At 42.6% G+C, this 20,152-nt stretch overlaps 1 long non-coding RNA gene across 1 annotated transcript; it reads right to left on the bottom strand.

The window, feature by feature from the left end:
• Positions 1-278: 278 nt before the first annotated feature.
• On the bottom strand, positions 279-1,045 carry LOC122756526. The gene is made up of 3 exons (XR_006356509.1): positions 846-1,045; positions 589-786; positions 279-533 (listed from the first exon to the last, which is right to left on the bottom strand). It is a non-coding gene; the product is annotated as an uncharacterized LOC122756526 (long non-coding RNA).
• Between the last annotated feature and the right edge of the window lie 19,107 nt (positions 1,046-20,152).

Raw genomic sequence — 20,152 nt, 5'->3', positions numbered from 1 at the left:
TTTAAAATGTAAACAAACAAAAACCATATGTTAATGTTACCATCCACGCAATGTTTATAAGTAAGAAAATACCAAACCATGTATACTTACCACACCTGTCCAACCCTCACACTCATCCCCACAAATGTACAAATTCAAAAACGAAAATAATTGTACCTAGATATTGCACTCTGTGTAATCACAGGCAAATAAATGCGTGGATGCGGGGCAGAAATAAATCATTCTGTCTCCGTACTTTCACCAGAAACGTCAAAAAAAAAAAGGTCGAAATAGAAACCTCTAAAACTGACTTTTTTCCCTCAGAAATGCAATATTGACGAAATCTCCGTTAAAGATTGTAATAATTTAATCAAAACACATAACAGTGTAATATATAATAATATATATAAAAATGCACAAAGTTTCGATGCCGTCCCCATGTCAAGAAGCACCCTCGATTTTATTGACCCTTGGTGCGGCGCTGCCGACCCGGCAAAAGGTCAAAATCGTGACCCCTGAATTCAACTTTTTTCCCGGTAGCAACTACAATATCCCTGAAAAAGAATAACAAATCAATAAAAGCATAAAACGACGAAATCTACAACTTACCTACTAGACGCAACAAAATACGATGTCTTTGGCACCTAAAACATTAAAAACGTATAATGTTTTGATGCCGTTTCCATGTCGGAATGCCCCCTCGCCCTTCTGAATTCTGGGTGTGGCGCTGCCGGCCCGGCAAAAGGCCAAAATGGTGACCCTCAAATTCGACCTCTTTATAATAGTAGTGGTATAATGAAAATATCCCTGAAAAAGTACAAAATTAACTAACATCAACAGAACACTAAATGTATATACAAACCTACCGACATACATGAACCTCCCCAACGATGCTTCTTATAAATCCATGGCATCGCTTTCCTTTCCAAATCCCACTGGACAAATTTAAAATCCTGGACAATCTGGACCTGCAAAAGAAAAGACAAAAACTAAAATCAGACAAAACAAAACTAAACACATAGATATACTTATCTAATCCAATTTTCTGCATCCAATTCCATGGACATTTACGAGCGTCGGCCCAAAGCAAAGCATCTTGGCCCGGCGTCCATAAGATGCCTCCTTGCCCTGGCGAGACGACCCACAGAAGCGACGACCCTGGTGACTCCAAAGCAATGACGACGCTCTCGCCGACACATTGATGAACTCCAGCTGATGTGCAGCAACTCCCTGGACCCCGGATTAAAACGGCGACGCGGGAATCCACTACGCATTGAAGAACTCCAGCTGAAATGCAGCAACTCCCTGGACCTAGGAATAAGACGGCGGCGCGGGAATCCACTGCGCTTTGGACCATTTGACGGCTGGAGATGAGACCCATGGGCGGGTTGGCAGCCTCCTGCAAACTAAACCTAAATTGACGGCGGCGCGGGATCTAAACACGAAAATAAAAACACTGACGACTGGTGAAATTGCTGTAACAAAAATGAATACTCAAACGCAAAATAACGGCCGCTGTGGTGGTAAAAAGTACCACATTTGACAGCCGGCTTAAATTTACACCATGAATACATACCAGAAACGCTGGCCCAACTCTTTTTAAATTGGCGCGCAGCCTGCGGCTCCAAATAACTGGGACAAACAACTCCCTTTCCCCACCGGCAATGACTCCCGAGGCTCGATGCTTCCGTCCTTCTGGCGGGGGCATCTGAAAATAGAAACAATACAAATTTTAAAACTTAAATTAACTGACAAATGCAAAATTCCTAAACCTTTAAAATGTAAACAAACAAAAACCATATGTTAATGTTACCATCCACGCAATGTTTATAAGTAAGAAAATACCAAACCATGTATACTTACCACACCTGTCCAACCCCCACACTCATCCCCACAAATGTACAAATTCAAAAACGAAAATAATTGTACCTAGATATTGCACTCTGTGTAATCACAGGCAAATAAATGCGTGGATGCGGGGCAGAAATAAATCATTCTGTCTCCGTACTTTCACCAGAAACGTCAAAAAAAAAAAAATCTCCGTACTTTCACCAGAAACGTCAAAAAAAAAAAAGCAAAGTTCAAATAGCAAAGTTAATAAAAAATATTTTAAATTGCCTAAAATTGTTTATAACAATTACAATTTAAAATACAATCGAAAGTACAAAGCAAACGAAAAATAAACGGGACAATTAAGTGAAAATCTCCACAAGTGAAAAGACAAAAGCAAAGTTCAAATAGCAAAGTTAATAAAAAATATTTTAAATTGCCTAAAATTGTTTATAACAATTACAATTTAAAATACAATCGAAAGTACAAAGCAAACGAAAAATAAACGGGACATTTAAGTGAAAATCTCCACAAGTGAAAAGACAAAAAATTCCCGGCCGTAAAATTTATACAGAAACAATACGACAAACAATTAAAATAAACAATTAAAATAAACATATTAAAAAGCATATAAATTCGGTTTTTTCCGGTGAAATACTTTGAGACAAATCGACAAACTCAGCGAGCTGCAGATTTTATTAAAGAAGAGGAGCCATAAAGAAGAACCATAAAGAGGAGCTATAAAGAGGAACCAGAAAGAAGAGCCATAAAGAAGAACACTAACGTCGCAAAGAAGGAAGAACGCAAAAAAGAGGCAAAGAAGGACTAACAAAGAAAAGGAATTGTACCAAAGGACCCGCCAAAACCAAAGTCAGGGTATTTATACCACAAAAAGTATCGTTCCTTTACATATAGTCAGCAGATATTATGGCCCATGTAATACTCTCTGACGACTCTTCAAATGACGAGGCGCTCTCTCTTTTCTCGAGCCCAGAAAGTCAAAATACCCCTTTCTACCTGGAAATCTCGCCCATGTCCCATAATTCTAACAACTCTCAGTTTAATATCAGTATAATAAACATGAAAAAATCGCCTTCCAACTCTGCAATTAACAGTCTAAAAAACCCTTCCGAGGCTGCTATAAAAATTATAAATTCACTTACATATAAGGGGAAAGAGAATAGAGAAAACAAAAATGCCCAAAAAGACCCGCTCTTCCTTACTAATACTAATAAAGAAACAGCTGGCGCCAAAAGTAGCGTCTCAAATGGGCCAGTGGTTTCCCCTCTTTCTATCACACATACAAATAGGGGGAAAAAATTGACAACAGCTCACAACACCAATGCAGCTGAAATTACTAATACCAACACGGATGACAAAAAGAGCGGCGCTCTTAGAAATTTCCCTTTCCCCACACATGAAGACAACAGCATGGAGAGAAACCTCAGCACATCTACAAAAATTGGCTCTAAAAGCATTTCCCCTCACTCTCTCTCACCTACACACACAAGCAAGGTTATTAACATAAGCACAAACAGCCGCTCAAAAAGTCCCGCGCTTGCAAATGCTGACACACTACATAAACTAGCCAATATATATGCCAATAGCAGGGACCACAACCAAGGTGAAACACAACATAAATTTATAACTCGCAATACTTTTTTCCAAAACTTGTATCCTAAACCTGACAATTCCAAACTAAGCTTAAAAAAGAAACCCACCATTCTCGCGGAAACTACAAAAAAGAAAAGCATCTCCCCCCAACTGAAAGGCGCTTCTTTGTGTTCCCCTGTTCAGGCTAATTTAAATTCCAAAGTCACCACTACTCACTCTATGGGTAACACATCTGCATCCAGAACCCTCAACCGGCCTGCAGCCAAGCGGGACCTTTTTAATTCACCCCCCAATAGCACGAACGCACTGCCTATGAGTTTTTCGGAAGTGGTGGCCGGAACCGGTCCAGGAATTGTGGCATCCTCTGATCCGGCACCAATTACGAAAACCCCGGGCAAGCGCCCAAATACCAACATGGACATGGATAGCTTTAGCTATAAAACGCCCAATAAAAAAGCATGTGTGCCCACCAATTTTGCGACCCCAAACCCTTTCCCCCCCTAGCCACCCCCATCTTTAAAAGTAAGGCGGCCAAAAGTATTGTCGAGGAAATAAAAGCCCCCCGCCACCCAGTCGAGAGTGAAAAGGCCTCTGCACGCAGCGCACCGGCGCAAACTGAAATTGCCCCCCCTCCCCCTAAAAATTCGGCTACCGAACTGCCCCCGTGGCAAATAGTGCCACAGAGCCGCAGGGCCCCCCCCTATTCATATAGAAAATGTTAGGGAAATTGTGCCACTACTGGAAAAGCTAAATTACTCAGCAGGGGTAGACAGTTTTACAACAAAAACGTCTATAGGAAACGGTGTAACTATTCAGGCGAAAGACTTGACTGCACATAGAACAATTAAAGACATACTAGCTAAAAGTGGTATCCCATTCTATTCAAACCAGAATAAATCTGAAAGGGGTTTCAGAGTTGTTATTCGTCACCTGCACCCCTCTACCCCTTGCTCGTGGATCACTAGCGAGCTGCAGAAGCTCGGCCTCCAGACTAAGTTCACAAGGAACATGACAAATCCTGCAACTGGTGGCCCGATGCGGATGCATGAGATAGAAATTGTCTCGGCCGTGGACGGAAGCCACCTTCGGATCCTCTCCATCAAACAGCTTGGCGGACAAAAAGTGGAAATAGAAAGGAAAAACAGGACGAGGGAACCGGTCCAGTGTTTCAGGTGCCAGGGCTTCAGGCATGCTAGGAACACATGTATGAAGCCCCCAAGGTGCATGAAGTGCGCTGGCCAGCATTGGTCTAGTGAGTGCACTAAGCCAAGATCAACCCCCGCCACCTGTTCAAACTGCCAAGGAAACCACATCAGCGCATATAAGGGGTGCCCTGCCTATAAGGCAGAGAAGCAAAAATTAGCAGTTAATAGAATAGATTTTCACAAAATTAGGACAATAATGGACGCAAAAAGCAACAATAACGAACGTCAGCCCCCCCCCCCCTTTTCAACAAGACCCCCCGACTACCTTATAGTACCGAAATGGCCGAAGCCCGAAAGGAAGCCGCCAGGAAGTCTGCAATGAACCCGTTCCGGCAAAATGTGAAGGATAGTAGACCAAATCTACCACACTTTTCTTCACATGAAGCTGCCATCCAAAAACGCCTAAATAAATGGCGCCGGAATGCAAACAAGTCCTCCACAAATGGCAGGGCCAAGGTCAAGGCCCCAAACATGACTAGAAACTCAGCGCAAAGACATCTGGAAAAATTCCAGAACAGGCTTCGAAATGATCAAAATGTGCATAAGGAACAGAAAAATGTAGAAAAAAAAATGGAGCGCAAACAGGGAAATCACGACAGCCCCCCGACAACGAGTAGAGCTGCTATGGCAAACCTGAAGCCAAGGATTGTGAAGGAGACAACGCCCTCACCCCAAAATACCAACACTCTTCCGAAAAATAGTCACCCCGACGACCCAGTCATTAAACTAGCAAATAGAGTCGACAATTTGGAAAAGAAGATTGATATTTTAATGGCTTTAATTATACAAGGAAGACAAAATGACCCAGACATGGAAACGTCGATGTAACTGTAATTAAAACAAAACTGTTAAAAGACTGAAAAGAAAAAGACTCCGACGGCGTTTTTAGCAACTATGTCCTAGTGGCAGAAACTCGCCAAATCTCCTTCTTGACAATCTGTAAACAAGGAAATAACTATATATAATAATATATAAAATATTAAAACGACACTCACCAGCAAGCAATCCGGACTAAAACCTCTTGACGATGTATTCCTGCTGACCCCTACGAAGAAGACGTGAAGGATGCCACCCACTAGGACCCGCACAGATGAATCTGGAAGTAGATGGACAGGAGAAGGATCAACGCGCGGCATAAACATGATGAATTTAAGTCGACTCATTGCAGCAGCGTATGCAAAACGTCACTTTTCTGAATTTTTTGCTGCAGATCCTTTGAAATGCCCAGAAACAATGTCCTGAAATAACAGCTGAAATCTCTACGAAAGCCATACTGGACGGCAAAGGACGACCCAACTTGGCGTAATTAAAAAAAACTAATTTTTTGGCATTTAGAACACAAAAAACATACAATGTTTTGACGCAGTCTCCTTATTGGGATTCCCCCACGTTTTTACAGACCCTAGGCGTGGTGCTGCCGACCCGGCAAAAGGTCGAAATCGTAACCCTTGAATTTGACTTTTTTCCCACAGAAATGCAATAATGACAAAATCTTTGTTAAAGATTGAAATAATTTAATCAAAACATAAAACAGAGTACTATATAATAATATATATAAAAATTCACAATGTTTTGATGCCGTCCCTATGTCAAGAAGCTCCCTCGATTTTATTGACCCTTGGCGCGGCGCTGCCGACCCGGCAAAAGGTCAAAATCGCGACCCTTAAATTCAAATTTTTCCTGGTAGCGTTGATTATACTGACAATGTCCCTGAAAAAGAATAACAAATTAATAAAAGCATAAAACTACGCAACCTACTACTTCCCTACTAGGCGCAACGGAAAATGAAGTATTTGGCACCTAAAACATTAAAAACCTATAATGTTTAGATGCCGTCTCCATATCGGGGTGCCCCTTTGTCCTTCTGAACCCTAGGTGCGGCGCTGCTGGCCTGACAAAGGGTCAATTTCGCGACCCTTGAATTCGACATTTTCTGGCAGCAACGGTATACAGACAAAGTCCCTGAAAAATTACAAAACAATTTATAAAACAAATTTATAAAAACACAAAGCTACGCAACTTACCATTTCCCGACCCAGTGAAATGGAAAACGACGATTTTTGCATCCAAAACATACAAAACGTATAATGTTTTGATGCCGTTTCCATACTGGGATGCCCCCTCGTCCTTCCGAGTCCTAAGTGCGGCGCTGCTGACCCGGCAAAAGGTCAAAATCGTGACCCTCGAATTCGACTTTTTCCTGGTAGCAACAGTATACTAAAATATCCCTGAAAAAGTACAAAATAAATTAATAAAAGCGTAAACTACGCAACTTACTACTTCCCGACTCGGCGCAAGGAAAATGATTATTTTTTGCACCTAAAACATTAAAAAACGTAAAATGTTTTAATGCCGTTTCCATGTTGGAATGCCCCCTCGTCCTCCTGTATCCTGGGAGCGGCGCTGCCGACCCGGCAAGAGGTCAATATCGTGACCCTTAAATTCGACTTTTTCCGGGCAGCAACGGTATACAGACAAAATCCCTGAAAAAGAACAAAATAAATTAACTACATCAGAAAACTAAATGTATAAACAAACCTACTGACATATACGAACCTCCCAAACGATGATTATCATAAATCCATGGCAATGTCTCCCTTCCCAAATCCCACCGGACAAATCTGAAAAATCCTGGACAATCTGGACCTGAAAAAGAAAAGACAAAAACTAAAATCAGACAAAACAAAACTAAACACATAGATATACTTATCTAATCCAATTTTCTGCATCCAATTCCATGGACTTTTACGAGCGACGGCCCAAAGCAAAGCATCTTGGCCCGGCGACCATAAGATGCTTCCTTTTCCCTGGCGAGATGACCCACAGAAGCGACGGCCCTGGTGACTCCAAACCAATGACGACTTTCTCGCCGTTACCCTGTTGAACTCCAGCTGAAATGCAGCAACTTCCCTGACCCTGGAATAAGACGGCGGCGCGGGAATCCACTGCGCATTGAAGAACTCCAGCTGAAATGCAGCAACTCCCTGGACCTTGGAACAAGACGGCGGCGCGGGAATCCACTGCGCTTTGGACCTTTTGACGGCTGGCGATGAGACCCATGGGCGGGTTGGCGGCCTCCTGCAATTTACCTGGCAGACGCGGTGCTGCTGGCAACAACAAACTCCACGAAAGCGATGTTTTCTCTGCCCAAAATAAGCAGACTCCATCGCCAAATGTTGCCAGCGGACCCAAAGAAATCTAAATTGACGGCGGCGCGGGATCTTCACACGAAAATAAAATCTGACGACTGGTGAAACTGCTGTAACTAAAATGAAAACTCAAACGCAAAATAACGGCCGCTGTAGTGGTAAAAAGTACCACATTTGACAGCCGGCAAAAATTCCACCATGAATACTACTTACCAGAAATGCTGGCCCAACTCGAAATTTCGAATTTCGCGCGCAGCCTGCGGCTGCAAAAAACTGGGACAAAGAAACTCCCATTCCCCACCGGCAATGACTCCCGAGGTTCGATGCTTCCGTCCCTCTGGCGGGGGCATCTGAAAAAAGAAATAAAACTAATATTATACTTAATTAAATTGAATAATGTAAATTGGAACTTCAAAATGTAAACAAACCAAAATGTAAACAAACTAAAAACCATATGTTAATGTTACCATCCACGCAATGTTTATAAGTAAGAAAATACCAACACATGTATACTTACCACACCTGTCCAACCCTCACACTCATCCCCACAAATGTACAAACTCAAAAACGAAAATAATTGTACCTAGATATTGCACTCTGTGTAATCACAGGCAAATAAATGCGTGGATGCGGGGCAGAAATAAATCATTCTGTCTCCGTACTTTCACCAGAAACGTCAAAAAAAAAATGAACCCGTTCCGGCAAAATGTGAAGGATAGTAGACCAAATCTACCACACTTTTCTTCACATGAAGCTGCCATCCAAAAACGCCTAAATAAATGGCGCCGGAATGCAAACAAGTCCTCCACAAATGGCAGGGCCAAGGTCAAGGCCCCAAACATGACTAGAAACTCAGCGCAAAGACATCTGGAAAAATTCCAGAACAGGCTTCGAAATGATCAAAATGTGCATAAGGAACAGAAAAATGTAGAAAAAAAAATGGAGCGCAAACAGGGAAATCACGACAGCCCCCCGACAACGAGTAGAGCTGCTATGGCAAACCTGAAGCCAAGGATTGTGAAGGAGACAACGCCCTCACCCCAAAATACCAACACTCTTCCGAAAAATAGTCACCCCGACGACCCAGTCATTAAACTAGCAAATAGAGTCGACAATTTGGAAAAGAAGATTGATATTTTAATGGCTTTAATTATACAAGGAAGACAAAATGACCCAGACATGGAAACGTCGATGTAACTGTAATTAAAACAAAACTGTTAAAAGACTGAAAAGAAAAAGACTCCGACGGCGTTTTTAGCAACTATGTCCTAGTGGCAGAAACTCGCCAAATCTCCCTCTTGACAACCTGTAAACAAGGAAATAACTATATATAATAATATATAAAATATTAAAACGACACCCACCAGCAAGCAATCCGGACTAAAACCTCTTGACGATGTATTCCTGCTGACCCCTACGAAGAAGACGTGAAGGATGCCACCCACTAGGACCCGCACAGATGAATCTGGAAGTAGATGGACAGGAGAAGGATCAACGCGCGGCATAAACATGATGAATTTAAGTCGACTCATTGCAGCAGCGTATGCAAAACGTCACTTTTCTGAATTTTTTGCTGCAGATCCTTTGAAATGCCCAGAAACAATGTCCTGAAATAACAGCTGAAATCTCTACGAAAGCTATACTGGACGGCAAAGGACGACCCAACTTGGCGTAATTAAAAAACTAATTTTTTGGCATTTAGAACACAAAAAACATACAATGTTTTGACGCAGTCTCCTTATTGGGATTCCCCCACGTTTTTACAGACCCTAGGCGTGGTGCTGCCGACCCGGCAAAAGGTCGAAATCGTAACCCTTGAATTTGACTTTTTTCCCACAGAAATGCAATAATGACAAAATCTTTGTTAAAGATTGAAATAATTTAATCAAAACATAAAACAGAGTACTATATAATAATATATATAAAAATTCACAATGTTTTGATGCCGTCCCTATGTCAAGAAGCTCCCTCGATTTTATTGAACCTTGGCGCGGCGCTGCCGACCCGGCAAAAGGTCAAAATCGCGACCCTTAAATTCAAATTTTTCCTGGTAGCGTTGATTATACTGACAATGTCCCTGAAAAAGAATAACAAATTAATAAAAGCATAAAACTACGCAACCTACTACTTCCCTACTAGGCGCAACGGAAAATGAAGTATTTGGCACCTAAAACATTAAAAACCTATAATGTTTAGATGCCGTCTCCATATCGGGGTGCCCCTTTGTCCTTCTGAACCCTAGGTGCGGCGCTGCTGGCCTGACAAAGGGTCAATTTCGCGACCCTTGAATTCGACATTTTCTGGCAGCAACGGTATACAGACAAAGTCCCTGAAAAATTACAAAACAATTTATAAAACAAATTTATAAAAACACAAAGCTACGCAACTTACCATTTCCCGACCCGGTGAAATGGAAAACGACGATTTTTGCATCCAAAACATACAAAACGTATAATGTTTTGATGCCGTTTCCATACTGGGATGCCCCCTCGTCCTTCCGAGTCCTAAGTGCGGCGCTGCTGACCCGGCAAAAGGTCAAAATCGTGACCCTCGAATTCGACTTTTTCCTGGTAGCAACAGTATACTAAAATATCCCTGAAAAAGAACAAAATAAATTAATAAAAGCGTAAACTACGCAACTTACTACTTCCCGACTCGGCGCAAGGAAAATGATTATTTTTGCACCTAAAACATTAAAAACGTATAATGTTTAAATGCCGTTTCCATGTTGGAATGCCCCCTCGTCCTCCTGTATCCTGGGTGCGGCGCTGCCGACCCGGCAAAAGGTCAATATCGTGACCATAAAATCGATCCCTGAAATATCCCTGAAAAAGTACAAAATAAATTAATAACAACAGAAAACTAAATGCATATACAAACCTACTGACATATACGAAGTCAATGTTTTCCTTCACAAATCCCACCGGACAAATTTGAAAAATCCTGGACAATTTGGACCTGCAAAAGAAAAGACAAAAACTAAAATCAGACAAAACAAAACTAAACACATAGATATACTTATCTAATCCAATCTTCTGCATCCAATTCCATGGACATTTACGAGCGACGGCCCAAAGCAAAGCATCTTGGCCAGGCGTCCATAAAATGCTTCCTTTCCCTGGCGAGACGACCCACAGAAGCGACGACCCTGGTGACTCCAAAGAAATGACGACGCTCTCGCCGATACCTTGATGAACTCCAGCTGAAGCGCAGCAACTCCCTGGACCCTGGCATAAGACGGCGGCGCGGGAATCCACTACGCAATGAAGAACTCCAGCTGAAATGCAGCAACTCCCTGGACCTTGGAATAAGACGGCGGCGCGGGAATCCACTGCGCTTTGGACCTTTGACGGCTGGCGATGAGACCCATGGGCGGGTTGGCAGCCTCCTGCAAACTAACTGAGAGACGCGGTGCTGCTGGCAACAACAGACTCCACCGAAAGCGATGTTTTCTCTGCCCAAAATAAGCAGACTCCATCGCCAAGTGTTGCCAGCGGACCCAAGGAAATCTAAATTGACGGCGGCGCGGGATCTGCACACAAAAAAGAAACTCTGACGACTGGTGAAACTGCTGAAACTAAAATGAAAACTCAAAAGCAAAATTAACGGCCGCTGTGGTGGTAAAAAGTACCACATTTGACAGCAAAAATCCCACCATTAACTCTACTTACCAGAAACGCTGGCCCAACTCAAATTCGAAAGTTGCGCGCAGCCTGCAGCTGCAAACAACTGGGACAAACAGCTCCCATTCCCCATCGGCAAAGACTCCTGAGGCTCGGTGCTTCCGTCCTTCTGGCGGGGGTACCTGAAAATATAAATAAAAGTAATTTTAAACTCAAATAAATTGACTTATGCAAATTGCCTGAAATTCTAAAAATGTAAACAAACAAAAACCATATGTTAATGTTACCATCCACGCAATGTTTATAATTAAGAAAATACCAAATCATGTATACTTACCACACCTGTCCAACCCTCACACTCATCCCCACCAATGTACAAATTCAAAAACGAAAATAATTGTACCTAGATATTGCACTCTGTGTAATCACAGGCAAATAAATGCGTGGATGCGGGGCAGAAATAAATCATTCTGTCTCCGTACTTTCACCAGAAACGTCAAAAAAAAAAAAAGAGGCTCGGTGCTTCCGTCCTTCTGGCGGGGGTACCTGAAAATATAAATAAAAGTAATTTTAAACTCAAATAAATTGACTTATGCAAATTGCCTGAAATTCTAAAAATGTAAACAAACAAAAACCATATGTTAATGTTACCATCCACGCAATGTTTATAAGTAAGAAAATACCAAATCATGTATACTTACCACACCTGTCCAACCCTCACACTCATCCCCACCAATGTACAAATTCAAAAACGAAAATAATTGTACCTAGATATTGCACTCTGTGTAATCACAGGCAAATAAATGCGTGGATGCGGGGCAGAAATAAATCATTCTGTCTCCGTACTTTCACCAGAAACGTCAAAAAAAAATTAATAAAAGCGTAAAACTACGCAAATTACTACTTCCCGACTCGACGCAACGAAAAATGATGTTATTGGCACCTAAAACATTAAAAACGTATAATGTTTTGATGCCGTTTCCATGTTGGAATGCCCCCTCGTCCTCCTGAATTCTGGGTGAGGCACTGCCGACCCGGCAAAAGGTCAAAATCATGACCCTTGAATTCGACCTTTTTCCGACAGCAACGAAAACACTGACAATATCCCTGAAAAAGAATAACAAATTAATAAAAGCATAAAACGACGAAATCTACAACTCACCTACTAGACGAAATCGAAAAACGAAGTTTTTGACAACTAAAACATTAAAAACGCATAATTTTTTAATGCCATTTCCATGCTAGGATGCCCCCTCTTCCTTCTGAATCCTAAGCGCGGCGTTGCTGGCCTGGCAAAAGGTCAAAAGCATGACCCCTAAATTCGACTTTTTTCCTGGCAGCAACAGTATACTGAAAACATCCCTGAAAAAAGAACAAAATTAACTAATAAAAGCGTAAACTATGCAAATTCCTACCTCCCGTCTCAGCGCAACGGAAAACGATGTTTTGGCACCTAAAACATTAAAAACGTATAATGTTTTGATGCCGTTTCCAAGTCGGTATGCCCCCTCGCCCTTCTGAATTCTGGGTGTGGCGCTGCCGGCCCGGCAAAAGGTCAAAATTGTGACCCTCAAATTCGACCTTTATAATAGTAGCGGTATAATGAAAATATCCCTGAAAAAGTACATAATTAATTAACAACAACAGAACACTAAATGTATATACAAACCTACTGACATATACGAACCTCCCCAACGATGCTTCTTATAAATCCATGGCATCGCTTTCCTTTTTAAATCCCACCGGACAAATTTAAAATCCTGGACAATCTGGACCTGCAAAAGAAAAGACAAAAACTAAAATCAGACAAAACAAAACTAAACACATAGATATACTTATCTAATCCAATTTTCTGCATCCAATTCCATGGACATTTACGAGCGTCGGCCCAAAGCAAAGCATCTTGGCCCGGCGTCCATAAGATGCCTCCTTTCCCTGGCGAGACGACCCACAGAAGCGACGACCCTGGTGACTCCAAAGCAATGACGACGCTCTCGCCGACACATTGATGAACTCCAGCTGAAGTGCAGAAACTCCCTGGACCCTGGAATAAAACGGCGACGCGGGAATCCACTACGCACTGAAGAACTCCAGCTGAAATGCAGCAACTCCCTGGACCTAGGAATAAGACGGCGGCGCGGGAATCCACTGCGCTTTGGACCATTTGACGGCTGGAGATGAGACCCATGGGCGGGTTGGCAGCCTCCTGCAAACTAAAACCTAAATTGACGGCGGCGCGGGATCTAAACACGAAAATAAAAACACTGACGACTGGTGAAATTGCTGTAACAAAAATGAATACTCAAACGCAAAATAACGGCCGCTGTGGTGGTAAAAAGTACCACATTTGACAGCCGGCTTAAATTTACACCATGAATACATACCAGAAACGCTGGCCCAACTCTTTTTAAAATTGGCGCGCAGCCTTCGGCTCCAAATATCTGCGGCTCCAAATAACTGGGACAAACAACTCCCTTTCCCCACCGGCAATGACTCCTGAGGCTCGATGCTTCCGTCCTTCTGGCGGGGGCATCTGAAAATAGAAACAACACAAATTTTAAAACTTAAATTAATTGACAAATGCAAATTTCCTAAACCTTTAAAATGTAAACAAACAAAAACCATATGTTAATGTTACCATCCACGCAATGTTTATAAGTAAGAAAATACCAAACCATGTATACTTACCACACCTGTCCAACCCTCACACTCATCCCCACAAATGTACAAATTCAAAAACGAAAATAATTGTACCTAGATATTGCACTCTGTGTAATCACAGGCAAATAAATGCGTGGATGCGGGGCAGAAATAAATCATTCTGTCTCCGTACTTTCACCAGAAACGTCAAAAAAAAACCCGTCTCAGCGCAACGGAAAACGATGTTTTGGCACCTAAAACATTAAAAACGTATAATGTTTTGATGCCGTTTCCAAGTCGGTATGCCCCCTCGCCCTTCTGAATTCTGGGTGTGGCGCTGCCGGCCCGGCAAAAGGTCAAAATTGTGACCCTCAAATTCGACCTTTATAATAGTAGCGGTATAATGAAAATATCCCTGAAAAAGTACATAATTAATTAACAACAACAGAACACTAAATGTATATACAAACCTACTGACATATACGAACCTCCCCAACGATGCTTCTTATAAATCCATGGCATCGCTTTCCTTTTTAAATCCCACCGGACAAATTTAAAATCCTGGACAATCTGGACCTGCAAAAGAAAAGACAAAAACTAAAATCAGACAAAACAAAACTAAACACATAGATATACTTATCTAATCCAATTTTCTGCATCCAATTCCATGGACATTTACGAGCGTCGGCCCAAAGCAAAGCATCTTGGCCCGGCGTCCATAAGATGCCTCCTTTCCCTGGCGAGACGACCCACAGAAGCGACGACCCTGGTGACTCCAAAGCAATGACGACGCTCTCGCCGACACATTGATGAACTCCAGCTGAAGTGCAGAAACTCCCTGGACCCTGGAATAAAACGGCGACGCGGGAATCCACTACGCACTGAAGAACTCCAGCTGAAATGCAGCAACTCCCTGGACCTAGGAATAAGACGGCGGCGCGGGAATCCACTGCGCTTTGGACCATTTGACGGCTGGAGATGAGACCCATGGGCGGGTTGGCAGCCTCCTGCAAACTAAAACCTAAATTGACGGCGGCGCGGGATCTAAACACGTAAATAAAAACACTGACGACTGGTGAAATTGCTGTAACAAAAATGAATACTCAAACGCAAAATAACGGCCGCTGTGGTGGTAAAAAGTACCACATTTGACAGCCGGCTTAAATTTACACCATGAATACATACCAGAAACGCTGGCCCAACTCTTTTTAAAATTGGCGCGCAGCCTTCGGCTCCAAATATCTGCGGCTCCAAATAACTGGGACAAACAACTCCCTTTCCCCACCGGCAATGACTCCTGAGGCTCGATGCTTCCGTCCTTCTGGCGGGGGCATCTGAAAATAGAAACAACACAAATTTTAAAACTTAAATTAATTGACAAATGCAAATTTCCTAAACCTTTAAAATGTAAACAAACAAAAACCATATGTTAATGTTACCATCCACGCAATGTTTATAAGTAAGAAAATACCAAACCATGTATACTTACCACACCTGTCCAACCCTCACACTCATCCCCACAAATGTACAAATTCAAAAACGAAAATAATTGTACCTAGATATTGCACTCTGTGTAATCACAGGCAAATAAATGCGTGGATGCGGGGCAGAAATAAATCATTCTGTCTCCGTACTTTCACCAGAAACGTCAAAAAAGCAAAGTTCAAATAGCAAAGTTAATAAAAAATATTTTAAATTGCCTAAAATTGTTTATAACAATTACAATTTAAAATACAATCGAAAGTACAAAGCAAACGAAAAATAAACGGGACATTTAAGTGAAAATCTCCACAAGTGAAAAGACAAAAAATTCCCGGCCGTAAAATTTATACAGAAACAATACGATAAACAATTAAAATAAACAATTAAAATAAACATATTAAAAAGCATATAAATTCGGTTTTTTCGGTGAAATACTTTGAGACAAATCGACAAACTCAGCGAGCTGCAGATTTTATTAAAGAAGAGGAGCCATAAAGAAGAACCATAAAGAGGAGCTATAAAGAGGAACCAGAAAGAAGAGCCATAAAGAAGAACACTAACGTCGCAAAGAAGGAAGAACGCAAAAAAGAGGCAAAGAAGGACTAGCAAAGAAAAGGAATTGTACCAAAGGACCCGCCAAAACCAAGGTCAGGGTATTTATACCATAAAAAGTATCGTTCCTTTACATATAGTCAGCAGATATTATGGCCCATGTAATACTCTCTGACGACTCTTCAAATGACGAGGCGCTCTCTCTTTTCTCGAGCCCAGAAAGTCAAAATACCCCTTTCTACCTGGAAATCTCGCCCATGTCCCATAATTCTAACAACTCTCAGTTTAATATCAGTATAATAAACATGAAAAAATCGCCTTCCAACTCTGCAATTAACAGTCTAAAAAACCCTTCCGAGGCTGCTATAAAAATTATAAATTCACTTACATATAAGGGGAAAGAGAATAGAGAAAACAAAAATGCCCAAAAAGACCCGCTCTTCCTTACTAATACTAATAAAGAAACAGCTGGCGCCAAAAGTAGCGTCTCAAATGGGCCAGTGGTTTCCCCTCTTTCTATCACACATACAAATAGGGGGAAAAAATTGACAACAGCTCACAACACCAATGCAGCTGAAATTACTAATACCAACACGGATGACAAAAAGAGCGGCGCTCTTAGAAATTTCCCTTTCCCCACACATGAAGACAACAGCATGGAGAGAAACCTCAGCACATCTACAAAAATTGGCTCTAAAAGCATTTCCCCTCACTCTCTCTCACCTACACACACAAGCAAGGTTATTAACATAAGCACAAACAGCCGCTCAAAAAGTCCCGCGCTTGCAAATGCTGACACACTACATAAACTAGCCAATATATATGACAATAGCAGGGACCACAACCAAGGTGAAACACAACATAAATTTATAACTCGCAATACTTTTTTCCAAAACTTGTATCCTAAACCTGACAATTCCAAACTAAGCTTAAAAAAGAAACCCACCATTCTCGCGGAAACTACAAAAAAGAAAAGCATCTCCCCCCAACTGAAAGGCGCTTCTTTGTGTTCCCCTGTTCAGGCTAATTTAAATTCCAAAGTCACCACTACTCACTCTATGGGTAACACATCTGCATCCAGAACCCTCAACCGGCCTGCAGCCAAGCGGGACCTTTTTAATTCACCCCCCAATAGCACGAACGCACTGCCTATGAGTTTTTCGGAAGTGGTGGCCGGAACCGGTCCAGGAATTGTGGCATCCTCTGATCCGGCACCAATTACGAAAACCCCGGGCAAGCGCCCAAATACCAACATGGACATGGATAGCTTTAGCTATAAAACGCCCAATAAAAAAGCATGTGTGCCCACCAATTTTGCGACCCCAAACCCTTTCCCCCCCCTAGCCACCCCCATCTTTAAAAGTAAGGCGGCCAAAAGTATTGTCGAGGAAATAAAAGCCCCCCGCCACCCAGTCGAGAGTGAAAAGGCCTCTGCACGCAGTGCACCGGCGCAAACTGAAATTGCCCCCCCTCCCCCTAAAAATTCGGCTACCGAACTGCCCCCGTGGCAAATAGTTCCACAGAGCCGCAGGGCCCCCCCTATTCATATAGAAAATGTTAGGGAAATCGTGCCACTATTGGAAAAGCTAAATTACTCAGCAGGGGTAGACAGTTTTACAACAAAAACGTCTATAGGAAACGGTGTAACTATTCAGGCTAAAGACTTGACTGCACATAGAACAATTAAAGACATACTAGCTAAAAGTGGTATCCCATTCTATTCAAACCAGAATAAATCTGAAAGGGGTTTCAGAGTTGTTATTCGTCACCTGCACCCCTCTACCCCTTGCTCGTGGATCACTAGCGAGCTGCAGAAGCTCGGCCTCCAGACTAAGTTCACAAGGAACATGACAAATCCTGCAACTGGTGGCCCGATGCGGATGCATGAGATAGAAATTTTCTCGGCCGTGGACGGAAGCCACCTTCGGATCCTCTCCATCAAACAGCTTGGCGGACAAAAAGTGGAAATAGAAAGGAAAAACAGGACGAGGGAACCGGTCCAGTGTTTCAGGTGCCAGGGCTTCAGGCATGCTAGGAACACATGTATGAAGCCCCCAAGGTGCATGAAGTGCGCTGGCCAGCATTGGTCTAGTGAGTGCACTAAGCCAAGATCAACCCCCGCCACCTGTTCAAACTGCCAAGGAAACCACATCAGCGCATATAAGGGGTGCCCTGCCTATAAGGCAGAGAAGCAAAAATTAGCAGTTAATAGAATAGATTTTCACAAAATTAGGACAATAATGGACGCAAAAAGCAACAATAACGAACGGCAGCCCCCCCCCTTTTCAACAAGACCCCCCGACTACCTTATAGTACCGAAATGGCCGAAGCCCGAAAGGAAGCCGCCAGGAAGTCTGCAATGAACCCGTTCCGGCAAAATGTGAAGGATAGTAGACCAAATCTACCACACTTTTCTTCACATGAAGCTGCCATCCAAAAACGCCTAAATAAATGGCGCCGGAATGCAAACAAGTCCTCCACAAATGGCAGGGCCAAGGTCAAGGCCCCAAACATGACTAGAAACTCAGCGCAAAGACATCTGGAAAAATTCCAGAACAGGCTTCGAAATGATCAAAATGTGCATAAGGAACAGAAAAATGTAGAAAAAAAAATGGAGCGCAAACAGGGAAATCACGACAGCCCCCGACAACGAGTAGAGCTGCTATGGCAAACCTGAAGCCAAGGATTGTGAAGGAGACAACGCCCTCACCCCAAAATACCAACACTCTTCCGAAAAATAGTCACCCCGACGACCCAGTCATTAAACTAGCAAATAGAGTCGACAATTTGGAAAAGAAGATTGATATTTTAATGGCTTTAATTATACAAGGAAGACAAAATGACCCAGACATGGAAACGTCGATGTAACTGTAATTAAAACAAAACTGTTAAAAGACTGAAAAGAAAAAGACTCCGACGGCGTTTTTAGCAACTATGTCCTAGTGGCAGAAACTCGCCAAATCTCCCTCTTGACAACCTGTAAACAAGGAAATAACTATATATAATAATATATAAAATATTAAAACGACACCCACCAGCAAGCAATCCGGACTAAAACCTCTTGACGATGTATTCCTGCTGACCCCTACGAAGAAGACGTGAAGGATGCCACCCACTAGGACCCGCACAGATGAATCTGGAAGTAGATGGATGCTGACACACTACATAAACTAGCCAATATATATGACAATAGCAGGGACCACAACCAAGGTGAAACACAACATAAATTTATAACTCGCAATACTTTTTTCCAAAACTTGTATCCTAAACCTGACAATTCCAAACTAAGCTTAAAAAAGAAACCCACCATTCTCGCGGAAACTACAAAAAAGAAAAGCATCTCCCCCCAACTGAAAGGCGCTTCTTTGTGTTCCCCTGTTCAGGCTAATTTAAATTCCAAAGTCACCACTACTCACTCTATGGGTAACACATCTGCATCCAGAACCCTCAACCGGCCTGCAGCCAAGCGGGACCTTTTTAATTCACCCCCCAATAGCACGAACGCACTGCCTATGAGTTTTTCGGAAGTGGTGGCCGGAACCGGTCCAGGAATTGTGGCATCCTCTGATCCGGCACCAATTACGAAAACCCCGGGCAAGCGCCCAAATACCAACATGGACATGGATAGCTTTAGCTATAAAACGCCCAATAAAAAAGCATGTGTGCCCACCAATTTTGCGACCCCAAACCCTTTCCCCCCCTAGCCACCCCCATCTTTAAAAGTAAGGCGGCCAAAAGTATTGTCGAGGAAATAAAAGCCCCCCGCCACCCAGTCGAGAGTGAAAAGGCCTCTGCACGCAGCGCACCGGCGCAAACTGAAATTGCCCCCCCTCCCCCTAAAAATTCGGCTACCGAACTGCCCCCGTGGCAAATAGTGCCACAGAGCCGCAGGGCCCCCCCTATTCATATAGAAAATGTTAGGGAAATTGTGCCACTACTGGAAAAGCTAAATTACTCAGCAGGGGTAGACAGTTTTACAACAAAAACGTCTATAGGAAACGGTGTAACTATTCAGGCGAAAGACTTGACTGCACATAGAACAATTAAAGACATACTAGCTAAAAGTGGTATCCCATTC

Source organism: Drosophila santomea, chromosome 3R, assembly GCF_016746245.2.
Source record: "Drosophila santomea strain STO CAGO 1482 chromosome 3R, Prin_Dsan_1.1, whole genome shotgun sequence".
In the NCBI taxonomy this organism is placed as follows: Eukaryota; Metazoa; Arthropoda; class Insecta; order Diptera; family Drosophilidae; genus Drosophila; species Drosophila santomea.
This window is presented reverse-complemented; position numbering and strand designations above follow the sequence as displayed.